The sequence below is a fragment of the Erithacus rubecula genome (assembly GCF_903797595.1).
Source record: "Erithacus rubecula genome assembly, chromosome: 1".
Classification (NCBI taxonomy): domain Eukaryota; kingdom Metazoa; phylum Chordata; class Aves; order Passeriformes; family Muscicapidae; genus Erithacus; species Erithacus rubecula.
In genome coordinates this window covers 29,071,421-29,092,332 of record NC_136658.1, presented here as the reverse complement: position 1 = coordinate 29,092,332, position 20,912 = coordinate 29,071,421, and the positions used below count along the sequence as shown (strand labels likewise).

The 20,912-nt window shown below is 42.9% G+C and overlaps 1 protein-coding gene across 10 annotated transcripts in view; it reads left to right on the top strand.

Moving 5' to 3' along the window:
- PAK1 (p21 (RAC1) activated kinase 1) overlaps nt 1-20,912 on the top strand; it is a 100,830-nt gene that overhangs the window by 37,702 nt on the left and 42,216 nt on the right. For 5 of the 10 annotated variants that reach the window (XM_079310578.1, XM_079310577.1, XM_079310572.1 and 2 more), the window contains exon 2: nt 15,343-15,418. The exons of the other annotated variants lie outside the window; for them this stretch is intronic. The gene's annotated coding sequence lies outside the window, so the exon portion shown is untranslated. The remainder of the gene's footprint in view (nt 1-15,342; nt 15,419-20,912) is intronic. 10 annotated transcript variants of the gene reach the window in all.

Here is a 20,912-nt window from a genome sequence, read left to right as displayed (position 1 = left end):
TGGAACTATATTTTTACTCTGAGACAGAAAGTTGCTGATGCTGCAGCCAATCTCACAAAATTAAATAATCCTACTGTTCTGCTGTTCCCCTCTACCTTGCAGTCCTCCACTTGATAGCCAAAGTGCTGTAGTAGGAGTTGTACAAATGTTTGGTAGATTTTTCATGGAGGTGATTCCTTGTTACCTTCACCTAAACACTGCCAGTAAAGGCTACAGTGAGCATAAAACACAACTGTGCTAGAGAAATAGTGTGCTTAGTTCTGTCATATAGGTGTAAAGGGCAAACAGAGAAGCAGCAGGCACAGGAGGAGTAGGAAAACACATTTCTGATATAGCATAATGTCATTTTATCTCTGAATACCCTGCAGTATGTACAGAAAGACTTCAGCAACATCTGCCCCTCAGAATTCATAGCCAAGATGAAAACAAAGCCTTCATCTGGCAGGAGCTGTGCAGCAGGTATTTGGTAAGATCTGCCTGGTATGAAAGAACAAAAATCAAAAGTTGTGGAGGGTTTTTTCTTCTTCTTTTTTTTTTTTTTTTTCTCTTATCTTTTTTCCTCCCCTCTTCTTTTTACTTTCCTTTTTTTTTTTTTTTTTTAAATTTTCTTTATTCCCTCTCTAACCAGGAGGCCTAACTCTCTCAGTAGCCTGTGTGTTTCAGTGGGAACATTCAGGGACTGTCTTAGCAGCACTTGAGAGTCTAACCTTGAGAACAAAAGTAGTGTTTCATGTGGTTACGTACTGAAAGATGTGGGTAGGCATCTAGTGGGAATCCAGAAAGCGCGTGGGCGCTTGATTCCCTCGGAAACTGTTGGGATTTGGCACCTAAGCTGGTAAAGTATTTTAAAAAACTCTTAAATATCTTTCTGAAAATTTGGTCTGATGTTGCTAATCAGTGTGAAGGGTGGGGGGATTTTTTTATTGTGATGTAATGGTGCCTTTGATCTTTGTTACTTTCTAGTAGATAAATAGAAGGAAGTTGAAGGAAAGCAACAGAAGTGACTTTGGGGCTGGAGGGATTGACGCAAGAGGAAGATAAAAGCTGTATTCTTGTGTAGTTTTTATAAAATGAGTAGGAGGGCGGGACTGCTATGGGTTTCAGAAGGGAATAAATGCCAAGGAATGGAGGGTATGGAAGAAGGAAACTGAGTCTCTACTCTGCAAGTGCTTGTGCAGGCAGGTAGCTTCACATGCAGCCTCATCCAAAAGGAGAATTTTCACAGAGCCTTGTGAGGGTTACAGGGATGTGCTGGTGAGGAATAGAAACACTTCGTGTGCAGCAAGGAAGGTGCCTGCTGTAGTACTTTTGTCAGGGTAAACCACTAAATCTCAGATTGGCTGGCATCTGTAAATGTCATCACACCACACAAAAGCTGCTTTGCATTGGTGCTGGCCTTCCCAGACAGGAGGAGCTTTAGGAAACTCCACTTCAGGCCTTGATAGCTCCTGTCCCAAACTTGAATTATAAGTGCTTGGATCTCCACCCTGCCTTACAGCTGGCTGCCATGGTGACACAGTTTAATCTCACTGATCTCCTGTGGCATCTGAAACTTTCACCAGGAGGGAAAAGCAGGGTGACAGCTGCTCCAGGGCACAGGCTGGTTGGATGTAGGACACGAGGCTGGTAGGACACGAGGTAAGCAAAACAGTCTGTCTTGGGACTGCTCTTCTGAGATGTTAGGACATCACTTATTATATCCACTAGCACATAAATATTATATGTGTGAGGATATAATCCAATAAGATTTGGGTATCTTGGGGAGTGCTTGATGTCAAAGGTCTAAACAGGCTACTTGAAGATGGTAAAGCATTAGCAGAGAATATCCAGTCTTAACTGCTGGAGGTGTTGGGGATGTTCCTGTGTCAAGTGCACTTTCATTTTATAAACTAATTTGAAATAGCTACTAAAGGAAAAAAATAGACCAAATGGATAAATGTTAATAAGTCACCAGAGCTGGATGGCATTCAAGAGTCCTGAGGAGCTTGAATGTGAAACTGCAGAACTGCTGGCCAAGCTGTATAATTTATCACTACAGACAGCTGCTGTGCCAGAGGACTGGGGAGCTGCCAGTGTGATTCCCAGCTATAAAAAAGGCTCTAGAGGGGATCCTGGAAGCAACACAACAAAGAGTCATGCTACCAGGAGTGGAAAGGATCTCTGAATATGTAGAGAAGTGTTAGCTGTTGGGAAATCAGTGTGGCTTCTGAAAATTAAAATCCTGCTGTCCTGTCCCTTGAAGTTCTGTGGGATGTCAATAAGGAAGGGTTAAAGTGGATTACAAGATGTCTGGATTTTCAGAAAACTTCTGTCAATACCTTAAGCTCCTGTAACTTTGGAGGAAATGCTTTTTTATGGTTTGGAAGCTACATGGATATTAGGAAGTAAAAAATTTGGGACAATTTCATATCTTAAGATGGAGAGGGAAACATCACTACAGCAACAACCAAAAAGGCCACCATCCTCATTGGGAAATGAATGACACCATTTGACTTTAGTAAAAATGCTCAGTGCACCCATATCTTGTGGGTGATGTGCAGTTCTGGTCTCCACATCTCTTGCAGAGCACAGTGGCCTGGCAGAAAGGGCAAAGAAATGGGCTACATTCCAAGAAGCAGCTAAAATAGTTGAGAGTTATTCCACATGGGAAGAAGGGAAGGAATACAGGTTTAAATCACAAAGTCAGCAGGTAAAGTTAATATGAACCATCAACTCTCAAGCTTTTACAGCCAGACAACTTTTGATTAAACACGATGGGCTTTGATTCTAAGGAAGACCATACTAGTGCAGCAGGGAATTGGTGAGTGTAGCCTCAGAATAAGTAGAATTTGATGACAGGCTGTCAGGCCCTCACCTGTGCAGGGCAAATCCCACCTGCACTTTGCAAGGCTCTTGCCTTTGCAAGAATCTCTGCATGACCCTTCCTTTCCCCAGGGCTCTCTACAGTTTTTCATAGGAAGCAATTATCCAGGTGGCTGGCAAGTGTTTGACACTCCCTTGTGTGCACAATGAGATTTTTTTTTTTTAATTATAAGTGACTTATTCCTCATAGAAGTAATTTTTTTTTTATGCTGCCTTCAACAGGGTGTGCATGTGAACTTTATTTTAATTAAGGGTGAGGAATCTGTTTTACATAACTATATCCCAGATTCTCATGAGAGAGTGAAAACAGCCTTGAGGGATTGATGGAAATGCCAGTGAAATCGGGTTGCCTCACTGATGGGAGGCCTGATTCCAATCTCTTAGGTTTTCTGTACCTGTGGGACTTGCTCCATGCTGGTTGACAGCCAGAGGAATTGAACCAATACAGAGGCACTGCCTTCTCACAGCTTTATTTTGGGCCACTAATTTGTGGTTCTGGGCAGCTACTGGGGTGGCTGCTGCAGCTCTGCCTGAGGTTGTTGTCCCTGTAGTGGGAGTGGCCAAATGGGATGTGAATCTCCTTCCAAGACCTTTCATCCGTGTCCTGTTGCTGGCTCAGGCAACTTGTGCTGCTGTGCCTGTTGCCAGGGTATTGTATTGCAACACTTGCTTTATGGATCTCCTTGGAACAGGGGTGCCTGTTATGATCAAAATATGATCCCACCAGCCAGCTGAGCTGCTAATTTAATAGCAGTATTAATGGGATTGGGTCAAGATGGTTCTCTGAATCTTTGAGAAAGAAAATAAATGTACTGGAAGCCATAAACAAATGCTGTTGGCTAAAATTTGTTCTGAGTTGTAAAACCTGAAAGGAACAGGGAGCAGATGAGTAAAATATTTCTATACCATTTAAGAGGGAAAATCCAAGGTGTGTGCATGGCCTTTTGTTTATTTGTTTTCCTGTTAAGAAAAAAGAAGTGATAAAGGTGTTAACACTTAGCTGTTGCTGAAACTGCATACAAATAAAAGAGGATCTCTTTCACTGTGCACAAAGAGAAACATGAAAAACAAACCACAAACTCTGTAAAGAGGCTAATGAAGTTTAGGAGTCAAACCTGACGTGTTGTTAGCACCTGCTGCTTGACTGAAGCAAGCATCCCTTTCAGAAAATCTCTCATACTGGAGATAGTAAAACTATTCTGTTATCAGAACCTCAGTGTGGTTGAAGAAGCTGAACTGCTGATAGACTGCACAGCTGAGAGCTTCAGCTTGATTCCTGCTGAATCTGGTGGTAGCTGGCAATTTTTTTCTGATGCCAAAAGCCTAGAGAGGTTTGGCATGATGCCACTGCATGAGAACAATGTTGGTTTTGTTCTATTTCTGCTTCTGCCCCAAGAATTGGCTTTAGAGAGTGTCTAGAAATTTGGCTTTTCTTATCAGAGTATTACATGAATCAAAGGAGGGTTTTGATGCTCACCTTTTAATGTTTCATTGAAGTGGCTGTTCATGTCATTGATCTGGAGAGTGTTTGAGTTAAAATTGATGGGAATTGACTGGTAATGGTGGGGCTTTGCAGCTCCAGGTGGGCACCTGCCACCAGTCTCCTGAGGAAGGAGGGAACAGATGAGCAAGGAGGTGAGGCAAAGATAAGCCTGTGGAAATAGATGTCCTTCAGCTGTTCAGCAGAGCAACATAAATGAGTGCACTTTAAAGAGGAAGGAATGTGATGGTCATGTCACAGCCTGGATGTGCTTTGCTTTGGGGTGAATTCATAGGTTGGACCATGTGCTTTGAGTGGATGTCAGCAGGTTCAGCCTGGTGTGAGGTGAGGGAAGTGGGGAACAAGTTCAGTGTCAGTGCTGAGGGCTTTAAGCACTTCAGAGTGCAGAAGCTGTAGAGGAATAGGTCTGATGGTGAAATGTTTTTCCAGAGGAAGAGGCCTGACCATTTCCTTCATCTTAACAGAACGCAAGGATATGGCCTCAAGATATGCCAGTGGAGGTTTAGATTTGATACTAGGAATTTTTTTTTTTCCAAAGTTGTTGTAAATCATTGAAACAGACCACTTAAGGAAGCGGTGGAGTCGCCATCCCTGGAAGTGTTCAGAAAATGTGTGAATATGGCATTTGAGGACATGATTTAAAGGTGAATGTAGTGATAGTGCTGGGTTGATAGTTGGACTTGATGATTTTAAAGGTTTTTTCTAACCTTAATGACTCCCATGGTTCTGTGACATGAAAATTCCATTCCTGGCATAGGTGGTTGGAACAAGAACACTATAATCTGTGCCAGGATCAGTGATCCAAATCTCTGCTTTATGCAACTTGTGCCCTATAGGGAGTAGGGTAAAGTGTTGTAATCACTTGGTAGTTTAAACCAGGAACAAATCTGTGAGGCTCATTCAGGTGGAAAGGCAAAAGAGAGTGAGCAGTGCCAATGTTCCTGATTGGGAAAGCTGCACAGGAGATGGATAAGGATGGCAGAGTGCTGCCAGTTCCTTCTGCTCTCTGAGCTGTTTCCATTCTGAGTACCATTCTGTGGTACCAGCCCCAGCAGCTTCTTCCTGGCAGCCTGTTCCAGCAGCAGATCCCTGCTTCATGCCTTGCTCCAGAATTGATTGCAAAATTAGCAGGGGGTTGGAGGGTTGCAGGTGCAGAACCTGAACAGGACAGAAGCCTAGAAGATGTGTTTCTTCTCTGCTGTAAACCTGCATGACCTTTCTCAACTCACTTCAGCTATGTCCTCAGTCTATAGGAAGGTAGTGGAGCTACTGTGCACTTTCAGGTGTTCTGTTACCAGGCAGAAGTCCTTTCACCCACATTAGTAACATTTTATCACTGAGTAGTGATTTATGCATGAATGGTTTTCTGTGCAGTGCTTAAAATTTAGAAACAGGTTCTGAAATTTTATGAGCCTCTTGTATAGGCAGAGCTGGCCAAGGGGATGGGGGAAGGAGGAATTGTATGCTTTTCTGGAGAACCTCTTGTGCATTTTCTCCTCCAAAATAATTTTAGACTATTTATTTATATCAAACCTTCATTAATTCATTGTACAGTGAAACAGCAGGTAGTGGGTTCTTTTGGAAAGCTGTACAGATGCTTCAATACATAAGCAATAAGCAAGGAAATAAGAACACCCTAAGGAATAATATGAAGTGTGATGCTTTCTGGGCCTGCTACACAGCTGCAAAGCAATGGGTGAAGTCAGATTTTGCCCACACAGCTCTCCTAAGCCTCAGTGCTTTGAGCTTTCCTTTGCTTGCTTTGGCTTCTGAGACAGCCGGTGTCTGGAGCTGAGGCACTCTGGTGCTTTGCTTAGTGTCCCCAAAAGACCTGCAAACTTAGCCAAGCTTTTGGGCTTGAAAGAGATGAGCTGAGTAGCTTGAATTGCAACTGGGTGTCTCTAGTTCTGGGAGGCTGTAATGACTGCGACCTTTTGAAACCTTGTTCAAACTGTTTTTATTGCACTCAGACAGGAATGTTATGTTCTTTGTTCCATCTCCTAAAAGGCAAACTTTTCTGTATAGGCTGCTTGTGGCTTTTAGAGTTTGATATATATGGGTCAGGGAAGGAAGCAGGCATAGACTGTCGGATGTTTTCAAGCTGCTGAAAAAGTCCTTCTGAGTGCATGAAGTGGGTCTTAAGATCCCAGCTGAATTTTTGCAAATAACCTCTGTGTTGATGAGGAAAGGAAAAAAGCCCCTAAACGTGGATTGCTTCCAATTTGTGTGCACACAAGTGAGTGGGCTGACTCTTCTCTGAGGCAGACCTGTGTGGTAAGGTCTGCTTTAGAGAAGAGATTGCAACTTTAATTTGGAACCCTTTCTCCTGGAAGGAAGCACACAATATCTCAGCCACCATTACTGAAATGTCATTGTTTTTCAAACAGAATAAAAACATGCATTCAGTAGTTAAAACTGAGGTAAAAAATTGCATTGCCTACTGGAAGGGCTCTTCTTGATGCCTGTACACCTTTAGGTGCATGTCTTCATGGAATCACAGACTGGCTGAGGTGGGAAGGGAACTCCAGAGGTCGTCTGTCCCAACCTGCTGTAATCAAGCAAGGCCACCCACAGCCAGTTACCCAGGACTGAGTCCAGACAGCATATGAATATCCCCAAGGATGGAGACTCCACCACCTTTCTGGCCAGCCTGTCAGTGCTTGGTCACCTTCAGAGTGGAAAAACATTTCCTGATGTTTGTAGGGGCCCTCTGGGTTTCAGTTTGTGGCATTGCTGACAAGAGCCTGGTTCTGTCTGCTTTGCATCCTCCCTGCAGGTATTTATAGACATTGATGAGGTCCCCCTGAGCCTGCTCATCTCTCAGCTGAACATTCCCAGCTCTGTCAACCTTTCATCACTGAAGAGATGCTCCCCTCAGCTCTTTGCAGCTTTTGCTTGACCCTCTCTGGTCTGTGTGCCCCTCATGCAGGAAAGCCCAGAACAGGACCCAGCACTCCAGGTGTGCCTTCACTGGTGCTGAGGAGAGGGGAAGAATCATCTGCCTCAAACCTGCTGGCAGTGCTTGGCCTAGTGCAGCCCAGGATACCATTTGACTTCTTGCTGGCTCACACTCAGCTTGGTGACCATCAGGACCCCCAGGTCCTTTTCTGCCAGTGCTTTCCATCTGGGTGACCTCCAGCACATGCAGGTGCCTGTGGTTGTTTCAACTTCATGAGGTTCCTGTAGGCTCACCTGTGGTTCCCTGGCTCTCCTGGAACATCAGGATTGACATTTGCTTTCCTCCAGACTATGGACCCCTCTGCCAGTTGCTATGATTGATCAAAAATTGTAGAGCCTGGTCTTGCAGTGGCATTTGCTGGCTCCCTTGGCTTTGCTGGGTGCACCCTTTTAGGGCTGTGTGCTTATTTTGAGTCTGTCTGTAGATAGGAACAGAAGCTTCTAGAGAAGGTCTAAGGCTTGGGAATCGAGCTGCTCTCTGGTTTCTCTTCTTTCCCTCTCTCCATGAGGACTGACCTCAGTCCTCAGCTACTGCTAGAGGCTCTTTGCTGGCATGACAAGGCTCCTGTGGGTTTGGATTTAGATTTAAAGCCTACAAGTAATGTGGCTTTAAAGCCACATTTAAAACCTCTTTTGCAAAGGTTCTTGTGCTGTGTGGGGCTGCTTCTGAGGTGGTGTGTCATGTACACACACAGTTTGGTGTGTATCTCCTGTGCAGTGTTTGCTGTTTATTCCTGGCTGAAGAAGGGAGTCTGCCACAAGGACTGGCTGTGCAACTTCAGCTCAAACTGCCTGAACTCACACTATTTACTTTGGAAATTACAGTTTCAACTGCTGCTGATAACCCAGCTGATTGTTATGTTTTACATTTTGCACAGTTTTTTTAGTTCTTTCTCTAATTACTTACGTAAATAATTGTAGAAGACTTAGCATTAGTTTTGGAGAAGCTGGCGTATGGGGCTGCAAGGCTAGCAGCAGGTGCTGTAAGTAATCACTCTTCTAAATTAAGCAACACTTTCTGAGGCAGTAGGTTAATTTCTGGGTAAACAGCCTGCATACAGATTCTTGGAATCAGCTGGATCTTGACCCAGCAAGTGACTCAAGGCTTTGTGTAGGTTTAATTGCTTGAGTTGTCTCACTGAAGCCTTTCATTTTAAAAGGAAACTGGGGCTGTGCTTGAATGTCTGTTGAAACTGTGTTATCTCATTGAAATCTTTGTTACCTGGTTTTGTCTTGTCTTTGTAGCTCAGTCTTCACTGCCACTGGAGGTATATTTGTAGCATGGGCAGTGTCATGGCTTAACCAGGTCAAGCTGCCTGGAGCCAGGGTATGCATCATAGAATGGTTTGGGTGGGAAGGGACCTCAAAGATCATCTCATGCCAGCTGCCTGCCATGGACAGGGACACCTTCCACTAGACCAGGTTACTCAGAGCCCCATCCAACCTGGCCTTGAACACTCCCAAGGGATGGGCCATCCACTGCTTTTTTGGGCAAACCATGCCAGTGCCCTCACCACTCTCACAGGAGAGATTTTCTTCCTAATATCAAATCTAAACCTGCCTTCTGTCAGTTTGAAGCCTTTTCTTCTGGTCTTATCACTGCATGCCCTTGTAAAATAAACAGTTCCCCTCCAGATTTCTTGTAGACAGTATTTTGCTACTGAAAGACTGCAGTGTTCCTGAGTGGCTCATGCTTGTGCTGAAGTTTGTGCTGCTGTGGGTTTCTCTCATTAGTACAAGAGCAAGCAAAGTAGTGCTTGAGAGTTTTGTGCTGTTTCTTTCTCCACCTTTATGCCTGTGAATGGATATCTGCAAAAATATTTCCTCTGATATCTCTAGTGGAGTTCTCATGGGATCTGTAAGCAGTAACTGTTGACCAGATTGTGCTCAAGTGCTGCCTGTCACTTTTGCATTGTCACAGCTCTGGCCAGCATTGTTCTTGCTCAGGGCTTGGAGATTGCCTGTAGGAGTGTGACCCACTCTGTAAAACCACTCTTGATTCTGTGTGGCTGATGGGGCCAGTGGTGTTTGTGACTTGAAAACTTAGATGATTTTTCATAGGCTCTGGAGAGCTCTGAGGAAACTGGGAAAATACTACACAGAATATGATTTTGGCGCACTTTGTCTAACTTTTGGAGTAGGAAGCTGCAGTTTTTACAAGCTCAAGCTCTCTTTAAAATCTATCTTCCTATGTGAAGATTGTGCCAAAAATTAATGTGAAAGGTGGAATTTCTACTGATGTGGAATCTCATGTAAAGTGGAATAGAGCAGGAAAAATGCCGTCCTCCAAGGATTCAAGAAAGGAGAGAACTTCAGAGAGTTGGAGAGAAAATATGGAATTTTTTTTGCCTTTTTATGACTGTAAGCTGGGACTTGTCCCATTTCTTTCTTAGAGTTGGTGCTTCCTGGGCCTCTAGGTGTTCAACCTGATGTCAAACTGGTGCTTGTAATCATATAACTGCTAAGAAGGTCTGGAGCCACTTCCTGCACTTTTTAGCTTGCTTTTTTTGTTTGTTTTTTTTTTTTTTGCTATGGTCAATCATCTTCAGGCCAAAATGCTCTTAGGCTTGAAAGTCAGTGTTGGGATACAGCCCTTTCATGTTTAAAAAATTAATATTCCAAATGACAGGCTTCTGAATGCAGAGCTCAATTCTTGTGAGCAGCATTACAGAATGACATGGCTTTTGTAATTTTTTTAGAGCTCTGTAATGTCTCTCACTTTTTAGATTAAAACTTTACTCACTTCTTTGTTCTGAAATGTTGAAGAGGAACTGTTCACATGTGCAGAGTCTAACCAACAATACTGTACTTCTTCTCTATATTGGAAACTAGATGTATAAGCAACTTGTGTTTTTGATAGCTTAGCTTTGCTTGAAAATCTGAATTCTCATGTAGCTCTGAAGGCAAACAGTCTTCTTTAGGTGACATTCTCGTTCTGTGGGAATTGGGACTGAAATATTTTTAGAAAGAGATGGTGAAGAGGAAGTAATGCACACTGACTCTCCACTCTTCATGGATCTTCTGACAGGGGATGCCTTGTGGGTTTAACAGATGATCCAAATGCATAATGATGCATTCAGGTGATCTCAGTGTATTCTCTGGGATGCTGTGAGGTGTCTGTAAGCTTGGAAATGGAGAGCTGCCATGGGCTAGAACTGGATGGAAAATGAGCTGGTGATGGGAGCTTCATGCTGAAACATGCTCATCTTGGACAGCCTTTGCAAAAGGGGTCAGAATTTGAAATCAGACTTCAAATCTGATTCTTCAGGTTTGAGGAATCTTAAGTTCTGTGGAGTAGAAGGCAGGGAAATATTTTTTCGTGGGTGAGTTAGCTCTGTGTAGGTCACAGGAATGGAAAGTGTCAGGTAAAGAAGTAACCAGATGCTCAACAGATGTCTTGAAGGTTGGCTTTCTTAATGGACTTCTAAAGAGAAAGCAGAGGACCAAAATTTTCTGCTCCAGATTTGTAGATTTTGATAGGTAATTCAAATAGGTAATTTAAGAGTATTGCTTTGCACCTTCCTCAATGACTGCCCTAAACTCAGTCTACCCAAATATTTTTTTCAGGCAGCATGAAGAATTTGTAATGTTTTCTGTTATCAAAAGCAGAACTTGAAAGAATCCTGCACCATACCAAAGATATGAATGCTGTGTTAGGGAATTTAGGCATATTAATAAAAACAACATATTACTCTACCACTCTCTCCTCTGAGATTAAACCTGTCAAGCAAATTGCTGAAACAGTAGACGGAAACTTGGCAATTACATTGGTGTGGCAATTTGATTCTGTTCTCCTAAAATACCTCTGGAGAGCATCCAACTGTAGCTCTGCTCTGCTCCCAAGAGTACCCTGTGGATGCCCTGAGCACAGACACGTAAGCAGCAAGCTCTGGCGGCCTGACCTGTGTAGTTGCTAGAAAGCTTCAAAATCTGGTTTGACCTCACAGGGCTTTCCATTTGGGAAAGGAACCAAACCATTCCAGTGTTAACTCTGGAAGAGGAAGGGAAAATATAAAGCTTTGGAGAAGCTTGTTTTTGTCTAGACTGTGGAGCCAGGTGGGTGTCTTGTTCTGTCTTGTCAAGCTGCCTTCTTGTTTGGCGCTGTGTCTGAATGGTTGACAAGTGCATTCACTCTGAAAATAAACACACTTTTGGTGTGGCAAATGAGCCCTCATCTCCCATGGCCATCCCCTGCCACAGCTCTTTCAGCAGTGCTTTACTCACCCATAAAAACACACAATCTTCTCTCCTTGTCCTTTCACAGTCATCATTTGAAAAGCTTTCCTCTTTTCCTCTAAAGTAGTTTTTGCCTTCAAAAGTACTTTAAGTGAAAGGTCCCTTTTGTTTCACTGACTATAAAGTGTGTATGATAATTACAGGACAATTCCTGTGTTAGCTGAGATGCTGCAGTGTTTCTGCTGGACAAAACCCTGCTCCAAGCAGGAGCAGTTCAACTTCTCTCACTCACACCCCAGGGGCCAGGACAAGGAATTTCCTCAGTTTTGTGCTCAGCAGTGACAGTGGTATCTGTGTGGATACAATTTATTACACTGTAAGTAATAGTTTAATGGCCTTGCACACCATAAATGCTGTTTCATGCTGGTGTGTGGTTTTCAGTAGTATGTCAGAGAATTACTTATGCCTTTTAATCTGCATCATTCAAGAAGGCAGTATTTTAGAAATGTGATTATGATATCAAGGGTTCGTGAAATGAAGGGCAGAGAGGCTTTTGCTGCTCCAAAGATTTCCTGTCTAGAGAATGCAAGTCATAAATGTGACAACTATGGGATTCTTTTTTTTGCTATTTGTTTTCGTGGTTTTTTTTTTTTCCTTTGAGTCAGGCTTCTTTCCTTCTCCTGCATTTGCATCCTCTTAAAAATGACTAGTTTCAATGAAAAATGCTAGCATACCAAATAACCTGTGGAAGTCTTCTGTCATTTGATAACTAATTGCTGCTTTTAGAGTGGAACCTGTCTTGTTTCTTCAGCAGTGTGTCTACTTAGCTGTGCTCTTGCTCCAAAATGAATCATGCTTCAGTCTCTGAAAGCCCCACTGACCTTGACTGTCTTTGAAACACTTTTTTTATCATTTGTTTGGGTTATTTTCTGTTGGTTGCTGCCAGGGAGATGCTGTGATAGCTGAAGAGGATGCTCCTCTTGCCCACTGCATCCCAGCTGCTGCATTGGTTGTTTGTAAGGATGCAACCTGACTTGCACCATAGGTGTTGACCCCATCCTTTGCAAACCCCTGCTGCCTCCAGGGATCCAAATAAAAGATATTTTAAAAAATTAGATTATACAGACCCTATGCTGTTGTTTATAAAACCAGGGACTTCAGTTTGGGGAGGACCCAGGCCTCCCATTCAGAGCAGTGATACTGTTCAAAGGCTTTGGCCTCTGGAATACCTGAGTTTGTTGTTGCTCAGCTTCTCACAGGATGAAAGCCACATTGGGTTGAACAGGGTCCATAGACATGTTTCTCTCAAGAAAAACACTCAACTCTGCACATACTTACCTGATCAATATTTGCTTAATTAAAAGTGGGACAGGGATGGGAAACTTCATCAGGCAATGGTAAACTGGTTTCCTGAGCATCAGTACCATTGGATTTGGGTTCAAAGGCACTGTGTGGGCAGAAACTGGCCTCTCAAACCTTGGTGCCTCCTGGCTGTAAACACATCCACCTTGTCCCAGGTCATGTTGGGGGTGGCTGTAGCTATTTGAGGGCAGTTCTGGAGGTATTGAGTGGGAAAAGATGGGCATTTGGGTGCTGGAAAAAAGTTCTAGAAAAGCATCTGAAGGTGGGGGTATTATTGCACAAGTTAAGTGATATCCTGGATGCAACTTCTTTGTGGTTTGGGGTTGGTTTTTTTACCCTCTTTAAGTGTGGCATTTTGGCACTGAGTAACTGTCAGAGAGGTGGTTTTAGCCACTGTGCTTTTAAAATCAGCATGCTAAACCCCCTTGGAGTTGTGAGAATATGTGCATATGCAGACTAGTGTTGGTTGAATTCAATTGCTACAAAACACACCCTTGGAAACCTCATCTGGAATGGTGTTGGCATGTCCCTCACATTTTGCCAGTTTTCAGAAGCTGTCAGGTAGTACTGTGTGGGAAGTGTTGCAGGGATAAATCCTGAAATCCTGATTTGGGCTAAACTCCCACTGTTTTCAGTGGGTGGCTTGCTGGTATTTAAGGCCAAGTACCCCTCAGCTATTGCAGATGACCTTTCTGTCCTTTAAAAGTCAAGGAGACTGAGACTTGATTCCTCTGTCTTGTACTAGAGATCAAACTGCAGGATTGCAGCCCTTTAAGTTTGTACATGTGCTTGAGATTTGTGAACAAGAAGTTGGTCAACCAAAAACATTTCCAGTAACTGTTCTTTAGATTCTCAGTAATGCTGGTGAAATGCCAGAGATCTGGAAACAGGAATTAGCTGGTGATTTAGAGCAGTGCATGAAGAAAACACTCATTCTGTAGGGGAAACACTGATGTTCTGAAAACTCTACTTTTCATAAATGAAGAATATATAACCCCATGTATTTTAAATTAAAAACTTTAATTTCTTTCAAAATACCAGCACAAATTTATTGAAATTCTGTTTGCATGGATAGTTGGTTTTTATTTTTTAAGATATTTTTTTCTATGAAATGCCTGCAACTTTTTGTCAGTTTTGTCATTGCTTTCCAGCAAAATTGAATTGAATATATTTTAGAAGTCAATAGTCTGAAAGTAGGTACCTGAAATTCCTGACTATCACCAAGTAATTGAGATCATATGTTGTTCTGGCTTTGTCTCTCTGTGTAAGAAAGAAGGAAGATGTGTTTGTGTTGGCAACACTGAAGAAAATCAAACAGTATCTCAACAGTAAGAAAAGAAAAAGACCCAAATCCCTTCAGAAAATGTTGCTGTGCAAACCTTGTCTGGAAGGAGGTCTTCCCAGCTGCAGAGGTGCTTTCCTGCATCTCAGTGGAGCATCACCATTAAAGACTGACTGGACCCTGCTTGGTGTCAGCCTCAAATGTTGTGCAAGGGCATGCCAAGAACTTGCTCAATTGCAGCTCAGGCTCTGAAGCTCACACTGCATTGTTTTTCTTGTCCATTTCCCCTTAGGTGGTCACTGCCTATTCATATTTCAAGCTCAGGAGGGCTCTTCTGTCCCATCACTGGGCCTCCAAGGGGGAACAAGGGTTTTCAAATCCTTCCATGCTGCCCTTTACCTCTGAGTTCCCCATCAGGATCGTGTACACAGCTCTCTTCTTTTTCTTTTTTTTTTCTTCCTGAGAATATGTTTCTTGTGCTAACTGAAGTTGCAGAGGCACCTGGAAGGGATTCTTCTCCTGCTGTGTGCTCTTTAGCTACCAGAATTGCCTTTCCTTTAAAGAGGTGATTGGCTGATAGGAGGAGGGCTGAGCAGACAAGAAGTGCTTCAGCTTTCTCCCCCTCTTGTGCCTCCAAGATCACAAATGAGGTCTGTGAGAACTGGGACAAGATCTGGCATCACCCAAGTACTGGGACTGTATTCCACACATTAAAATTCATAATGAGGGTGTTGTACTGGTCCCAATTTTTCTGCTGATTTTTCTGCTCAAGGTTGTCCCAACCACTTTTGTCTTCATCACTAAACTGGGACCTTGGATACTGGGACCTTGGAGGAGTAAAAACACTACTTGTGCTTCAGACAAGTAGTTTGAATAATGTTGTGTATCTCTGTCTTTAAAACCTCCCTGTCAGTTTGTGTCGCTTGTAATTGTGGAATTGGAGGTTGGCAGGAACCTTTGTGTGGATAGTCTAGTCCCATTCTCCACTTAATATGGTGGCAGCTGGAACAATCTGCTCAGTGGCATGTCCAGTGGGGTTTTGAGCATGCCCAAGGATGGAAATTCCCTTTATTGTCCTGAGCAATCTGTGGTTTCTGGGTTCTGTGGTTTTGTGTCTGTCTCCTCTCATCCCCACCCAGAAAAGAAGTGTAGTTTTGTTGGAGTTTGTTCTTACATTTAAATGGAATTTCCTGTATTTCAGTTTTTGCCCATTGACTCTTGTCCTGTTGCTGGATACCACCAAGAGGAGCCTGGTTCCATCTTTACACCTCAATCAGGTATTTATGCACATTGATAAGAACATTGCACTTTTTCTTTTGCAAGCTGAAGAGTCCCAGCTCCTTCAGCCTCTCCTTATGTGCCAGATACTCCAGTCCCTTAATAATCTTTGTGGACCTTTGCTAGACTCTCAGCAGTATGTCCATGTCTCTATTGTACTGGAGAGGGAAGCACTTGTCCAAGCACTCCTGATTTGTCTCACCAGCCCTGAGCAGAGGGGAAGGATCCCCTCCCTTGACCTGCTGGAAGTTGTTTTTCTTAATGCAGCCCACATGCTGTTGACCTTGTTTGCTCCAAAGGTAGTTTGGAAGCCCATGATCAACTTGATGTCCACCAGGAATCTCAGGCCTTTCTCTGCTTCCTTTCTGCCTGTTGGCTCCCAGTCTGTGCTCCTGAGCAGCAGAGCTTTGCATTTTCCTTTGCTGAGCTGCACAGGTTGGTGTTGGCCCATTTCTGCAGCCTGTCCACATCCCTCTGAGTGGCAGCATGCCTGCCTGGTCTGTTAGCTGCACTTCCAGTACTGTATCATCTTCAAACTTTCTGAAAGTGGACTCTCTGCTGTCACCCATAGTCTTTCCTTTATAAAGAATTTCGAGCCCTGGGTGAAGTGTTTAATGAATGAAATCTCTCAACAGTTCTTTAAAGTACATTGCTGTTCACTTGGGAAAGTCAGAGATGAGGCAGCTTCACTAGCACTTACAGAACATTAAATACTGTGCCTTATAGTAAAGGACTTCATTATTATTATTTAGGACTTTAATTCCTTGAATCTCTGGTACTTCATGCAATACCAGCTCATGCCCATTGCTAACACCATGGCAACCTGCTATAAATGTCACTGTATAATGTGGCTTGTTAGCCAAAAGCTGGACAAGGAATGTTTTCTAGGGCAGAAAATCCATGGGGTCAGTAAAAAAGTGCTGTAGAATGAGGGAAAAATCCTATTGTTATTTTATAGTATTGCAAAGTGATTTTTCTTCTCTCCAAAACTGTGCCCTAGAGGAAATAGAGGCATCAAATGAAATTCTCTCAATGCCTGATCTGTATCCCCCCTCCCCCAAAACCTACATCTTAGGCACAGTCTAAACCTCTGGGCTAACAGATGGTGTTGAGAGGGGGAGGGAAGGGGAGCAATTTGCATCTAAATAGCTGAAATGAAAAAGGGTCATGTCCCACAGACCAGCCCCACTCACCTGCTGTTTAAATCCCCCTGAGAAACAGGCAAATGTGCTTAGTTTTTCATGTCTGCATCAGCTGTACTTGCTCTCTGAAGCTTTCTACCCTAAAAAAGCTGCAATCCTGGGCATCTTGCATCTTGTATCTTGTATGGATCCTGTTCCGCCCCCAGAATGACAAACTTTTAAGGCTTTGGTTCTGTGAATGGAGTTGACAGCTGTGTCACTTGTGTTCAGCCCTCCCATCAGAGTGACTGCTGCTGTTAGTTAACATAATTAGCACAAGCACTAATGATACAGAAAAGGTTCAGAGCAAACATTACCTCTTCTGTCAGCTTGCCACTCTCATGGCTGCCTGATGCTGCCTTCAGAGGTGCTCTTGCCATATGTTCCTGCAGACTCCTGATGCAATATTCCGTGCTGGGACTGGGTGTGTAGGTGTTGGCTTTGGCTCTGGAGCCCACCTGGCTGCAGCCCAGTGGTGATCCTGACCCTGCAGGACCATGCCATGGTGTTGGATGGCTGTGCCTAATCCTGCAAGCATGCAAAGCCAAGTTGCCCTGGCTTCTTGACTCTGTCCTGTAAGAATTTCTCAGATCTGACTAAGACCTTGCTGCTTCAGTATGATTTTGTTTTGGAGTGTAAGGGTCGTTTGTCCACCACTGTTAACACATTCTTGGAGACTACTCTGGGTCTACTCCCCTGTCCTGGCAGCAAGGAGTGTGCTTTTGTCTCTTCAGGCAGACTTTCTCAAAGTTTAAGGCTGTGGAAAGTCTGCAATAAGAAAAACCTTCCCAGTTCTTCATAATTATGTAAACATTCATCACACCAAAGCCATCCTACCTTATTTCCCAATGATATTTGGAGAGACAAGAGGGCTTCACAATGAAGTTAGTACAAAACAACAAGATGAGCAAAACTTAGTTCTGCCCATCAGTCCCTTGGTCTTCTACACTCAAATGCTAAAAATAAATAATGTTACAATCATCCCGGTGGTTCAGAAACTTTATTATTTTTGCCTGTTTGACAACATCTTCTCTACTTCCCAAGAAGCCAGAGGCATTGGAAGGTTGAGTTTGGCAGACTGGAAGGCTCAGCAGGATGAGGAGTGGCAAAGATGATGTCTGGGGACCCACCACTGTCTTCTGTGGTAGAATAAAATGTCTGCAAAGGAGGCTTTCTATTTCTGGAGCTGCAAGATCTTGAATCTCTTCTTTCTTCAGCACAAGCCTGGAGGGAATTGGTGAGGTTAACCTTTGCTAAGCTGCTGGGCCCCCCCTCCCACAAGTTCTTGGAAGAGGAAATGGTCTCAAGAAGTGTCTTTTCTTTTTTCCTCATTTAATTCTAAAGTATATTTCATTATTGTGGGTAGTAGTAGTTGATGTGCATTAGGGCAACATGGATTTTTACATGCCTCTGGGGAATAGCTTTATTTATTTTATAATTTAATATAGATTCCAGTTAATAGAAACAAGATACAATGTATGAATGCTTACAGAAAAAATTGGGCAATGCACAATACCAAATTTTATTAATTTAGAGTCTGTGGTACTTTATAACTTTCCACAACTGTTTTTAATACTTTGTCACTTGAGGTTAACTATGTTTTATAAATGGTTATATCACATGATGCATACTCACTGCCTGGAAGTAAACAAAATAAGTGACTTAACTTGGGTGGTGCAAGTTGTATATGCACACATGCACACCTAAATGTGTGTGGCTATACACATTTACACATCCACACTGTTCTGTAGGACAGACCTCTGCCCTGCTCCTTGTGCCCTCTTCCCCAGTTCAGTGATGCAGGCAGGTAGCTGGCTCTGGCAGCTGTGCTGCTGCTCCTTGCTGTGGATAAAATGCTTGTTATGCAGCAGGGCCCCACAGACCGTGTAAAAACAAATCCAGAAATGAAAGATGATATTGGAACTATTTCTTTTCCCTGTTTTTAGAAACAAAACTATGTAAATTGTGCAGCTGTAACAGAGATGCATGTTACTTTTTGACAAAGGAAGCAAAAGGAGGAAGTATGAGGAATTGGGTGCCCTTTGAGGTGAGGTTTGCTGGTAGTGGGATGAAGACTGAGGAAACTGAATTTCAGACTCCTAGAATGGTTTGTGTTGGAAGGGACACTAATGATCATCCAGTTTCTACAAACCCTTGCCATGGGGACTTCCTACCATGTGCCAGGTTGCTCAATGCCCCATCCAACCTAGCCTTGAAGACCTCCAAGGATGTGATATCCACAGCTTCTTGGGCATCCTGTTTCAGTGCTTTACCACCCTCAAAGGAAAGAATTTCTTCCTAGTATCTAATCTAAACCTGCCCTCTGTCTTATGGCCCTTTATCCTGTAACTCCATGCCCTGGTCCAGAGTCCCTCTCCAGCTCTATTGTGCCCCTTTAGGCACTGGAAGGTACTCTAAAATCCCTGTGGAGCCTCCCCTTCTCCAGGCTGAACAATCCCAGCTCTCTTAGCCTGTCTGCATAGCAGAGGCACTTTGGCCCTCTGAGCATCTTTCTGGTCTCTTCCAGTTTTGCTGTATCAGGTCCATGTCCCTCTAACACTGAGGTCCCCAGAGCTGGATGCTGCACTCCAGGTGGGGTCACCAGAGTGGAGCAGAAGTGGAGAATCCCCTTCTTCTACCTGCTGGTCACAGTGGCCTGAGATAAAGGCTGCTTTTATTTTAGCAGATTTCTTTTTGTTTCTTTTATTAAGTGGCTTACCAAGTGGCTGACTGACATTGGAACATTTATTTCTGTATCTTCCCAAGCTCTCCAACTGGAAGAGGAATTTGCTGTACAGAAAGAACCATTCTGGTAGTCTACAGTGTTATTTCAATCACTTTCTCTGTGTGGAACTAAAATACTAAATAAAAAGATGTGCTGAATTGGAACCATGCCTAAAGCAATTCTCGGTATAATGGGATTATTTTACTGATTTTTAATTAAAATAGAATTCTAACTAGATTATTTTGAGTATACATACAGCTCTGGTTTGTTGTTGTTGGTCTAATTGCCTCCTAAATTAAAGATACCAATATTCTAATCCACCTTCTCCCTTGGGATACTGGCATTAAAAGAGGGTGTGAAATGTTATGTAAATGATTTACAGGCATGCAAGATAGAAAATGGTCCTTAAAGGCATTAGCCAAAACTTAGATCTTCACTTTACCTGTGATGTCTTGACAGAGAGATGGATGATTTGTTATTTTTTGGTATGTATTTCTCTGTCTTGACAGGTCTTTTAAATGGTTAGAAATGTAGTCTGAGAAAAATGCCAATAATCTCAGCCTTTGAGGAAGAAGCAGTTAATGAATCTCCAGGGAAATAGCCAGAGTACAGATCCTCTGTGTGGAGGAAAAGGTTAGGAGCCAGTGGGCCAGGGGCTGGTGACAATACATCATCTCAGATCTAAGATGGAAGCTGTCTGCTGACAACACAAGATACTAAAATGACAGAATTATGGGCTTATTTTCTTAGGATTAATTTTTGAGAGCCCATTTTAGAGTAATGATTTGGGATTCGGCTACTTCTATTTAAGACATCTTGGTTAAATGTTGCCAGAAATAAATAATTATATTTTTCCAGATTTTAAATTATCTTTAGGCATGGAAACCCTTTGGGGAAGTTTCACCTGTGGGGGAATGTAAATTCAAACCATGATGAAAGTTTAAAGAATATATTTTAGGCTCAAATCCAACTTCTATTTTTAAAGCTAAAAGGAACCTTACAAAGTAGCTGGCCACAGGTTTAGATATTTGTTTTATAATGTTTTAATAGAGTAGCAGAGACTGGCAAAGTTTTTGCTAATGTAGAATATTTAAGCTCCTCAGATAAAACTAGATGTACATTGAAGAGTGTTCATGGGAAAACAAGAGTTATTTCCAGCCTGAAGAGGTTTTTCTTAAAAATAAAAGCAGCTGAACGTGTGCATGTTGGGAGGCTGTGAATCAGCACCTGCAAATACCAGCAGTACAAGAATAACCAGGAATGGAACAAAAAGTTGTCTGGGGCCCTGAGCAACCTGATCTGCTGGGAGGAATTGCTTCACATGGCAGAGGTTGATTTTTAAGGTCCCTTCCAACCCAAGCCTTTTCTGTGATTCTATGAAAACTTGGAGCAAAAGAAACAAGTGGAAAAGTGGAAGAAGCAACCTCATACTTGCAAAAGAGACAGTTCACTTTAGCTCTGTTGTGGTCATGCTCTGTTGTGGATTGATTTGAAGGATCTCCTTTCCCACAGCAAGTGTGTTTTACTTCACTGAATCCCTCTGCAATGTGTGTAAGAACAGGAGAGGTGGAGTTAGTGCAGGTTGTG